Below are 3,083 nucleotides of genomic sequence, written 5' to 3'. Positions count from 1 at the left end.
TCGCACGTTCTCAGACTTTTAATTCGCGTACACGCCGGAATTTGGTCCGAACGAGTCCACGACGGTGCACTTCCGTTCGTGGAAATGAAATGTTCCGCCGGGGAAGCGGGGCTCCGTTCGACAGACGAAAGATATTTAAGAAATTGAATGGACGTGTTGTGATTTTATGCGTCACAATGTGAAATGGGCGTACAGTATTATACATATCGAGTGTTATATCTTAAAAGTTATCCACAAGTTTGACAATAAATCTTGAAATAAAAGCGCTGGCCCATATTTAGACCTTCTCCTATACGTTGCAAGAATATTATTATCTTATGCGTTGCAATTTCGAATGAACGTGCAATATAGAGCGTGGTTATTATTTTATACGTTGCAAGAATGTTATCATTTTACGCGCCGCAAATTGAAATGGGCGTGCAATATACAGGGTGGTCTATTAAGAATGTTATTTTATAGGCTCTACTGAGGTGATCTTGTTAAAAGATATAGGCAGATGTGTTATACTGAAAAATGAAGAATGACCGATATACGTACAGGGTGAGTCACAATATTACATCCACTTTCGATCATTTTTAAAATATGTGTTCTACAAAAGAGTCTTTCATACAGAAACTGCACGGTATCGAGAGAAGAGCACGGTTTCTTTTTAAATAACTTTCAAGCAGATTTGGTAACTTTGAAATTTTTAAACAGAGTGCATACCTTTGTGCATGAAAATTTAAAAGAGCAGTGAATGCGGACAGGTTATAACAATTACCTTGTATAAAGGGAAAATATACAAACAATAGTGACAATGTAAATAAATAATGTTGAAATAAAGATTCTTGCTGAGTGTTTTTTTTTTTTTAGTAAAATTAACACAACAGAGAGCACAAGGAAAGACAGTTTATGCGCAGTGGATTAATTTTAAGAAATAACTGTAAGAAACATTTTTGATCTTCGATAAGGTTGAATTTTTGTGAAATTCAATCAGGTTCAAAATAAATTTCGACGTAGAATATAATTTCTAACGATTTCAACTTGACCTTTCTATAAAATTTCCCTGTCTCGTTGGTATGCTTGCCCAGTTACTGTAGATTTCAACTAGGTACTCCCTCCTATTCAATCATCATTTATCAAACTCGCCAAAAATCCTTTCACGAACTTCATCCTCGAAATTCAGCAAATGAAATCAGAAGTTTGAAAGGATTTGATACTGTCGATGCTAACAGCAATTTATCTTGTTTTTTAGTGAACGTTGGCGAGCCAAACGTATTTGAAAATAACGAACACCTTGACCTATTTACTTCGTTACAGTAAAAGTGTCAAGGAAATCGTGTTCGATATTCATCCGTAACACCATCGCTATTTTATATAATCTACGGAGAAAGAAATAGAAATTCTTATGTGTACCTAAAATTACCACTGAAGGCAGAATTTTTTTCAGTCAAAATCATTTCAATTTGCTTCTAAATAAATTTCACAAATAAATTTTATATAATTACTACACTATTACTGTTCTTTTTAATATATTAGGGATCCCCTGAACATTCCCATACTCTCTCACTAAATTAAATTTTTAGTGTGAACAAATTTCAAATTTCACGAATAAATTTTATATAAAGCAATGACAAGTATATTTTACTGCACTATTACTGTTCTTTTTAATATATTAGGGATCCCCTGAACATTCCCATACTCTCTCACTAAATTAAATTTTTAGTGTGAACAAATTTCAAATTTCACGAATAAATTTTATATAAAGCAATGACAAGTATATTTTACTGCACTATTACTGTTCTTTTTAATATACTAGGGATCCCTTGAAAATTTCTGTACTCCCGCTAAAATTGAATTTTTAATTTAAATAAATTTCAATTCAAAAATTTTTTAAATTTAAATTCAACAATGACAAATTTTTCTTATCTTTTTAATATATTAGGGATCCATAAAAAATTTCTGCATTCTCCCATTAAAACAATTCTTATTCTGAACAAATTTCGCAAATATCTTTTTCTCCCACATTTCCCAAATACATTTGTTAGACTTAGATTTTGCATTCAGAAACAGCTGTACGATATCTCCTATACCTTGAAACAGCCGCACCGCTCAAAAGAAAGGGACTACCGGAAGTGCAAAAAAAGAAAAAAGGAAAAAATGGCGCGGTTGAAATATAGCTAACAAACCAGAAGACCTTCCAACAATATTTTCATTCCGTACATAGACGACGGTCGTAAAAAAAAAGAAAAAAGGAGAACACCGAAGAACACGGTTTAGTAGGCGTTGAAGAAGCGCAACGGAAGAGAGGAGCACGTAGGATCGGGCGACGAGCGGTTCGGGGTCAGGACGTGGTTTCGTTTCGTGGTTTTCGAAGCTGGCATTGAAAGGAGGCACCTCTCGACTGGTTTTCACTCTCGGCACTCGCCGCTAGTTGCAGCCAGTGCTGCGTTTTCTCGCTGCCATTTGCCGGCTCTCGTTCGTCGTGCACGCGAACCCGCGGTGCTTAAAACTTCTCCACGCGGATAAACTCGGCAACTTGTCGGAAAAACGGTTGTAAACCGCGGGAAATTCCGTTGGTGCCATGATAAAGTGGAGTAAGTAGAATACAGGTGATAAGATAAAAAGTGACCGTAGAAATTCCGCCAATGATCAATTTTTGCCAGCGAGTGCCATCTTTCAATTCGCGAAAAACAACGAGAATTCGTACTTTTTGGTATATTTGTGTCGTGCTTTGCTTATTTTGTTCACGATCGATAGTGTTTCGCGAAAACAGTGTCATCGGTACACGTGTACTTTGCTTTCGAATAAAACACCGACAACTCTTGTTGAATAATGATTTCGAGGTGTATTTTACGATTTTAATTGTTGCGCTTTTTTAGCTAATTTGGAACCGTTCAGACTGCACGTGATAGAAACTTTTGAGGAAATTATTGTAGTAGAAGGTGTATGTAATAATTTTGAAGAATTGTGACAGTTGAATAAAATTTATAACTAACACAGCTAAGTAACACCGAATAAAATTAGAACTAGCTATAAATATAATAGAATTAATAACTAGCAAAACTGAATAGAATTTCTAATTAATAGGCAAAGAATTTTCA

Source organism: Habropoda laboriosa, unplaced genomic scaffold (assembly GCF_001263275.1).
Source record: "Habropoda laboriosa isolate 0110345459 unplaced genomic scaffold, ASM126327v1 scaffold14, whole genome shotgun sequence".
NCBI classification, from domain to species: domain Eukaryota; kingdom Metazoa; phylum Arthropoda; class Insecta; order Hymenoptera; family Apidae; genus Habropoda; species Habropoda laboriosa.
Note: the sequence above shows the minus strand (reverse complement) of the source record.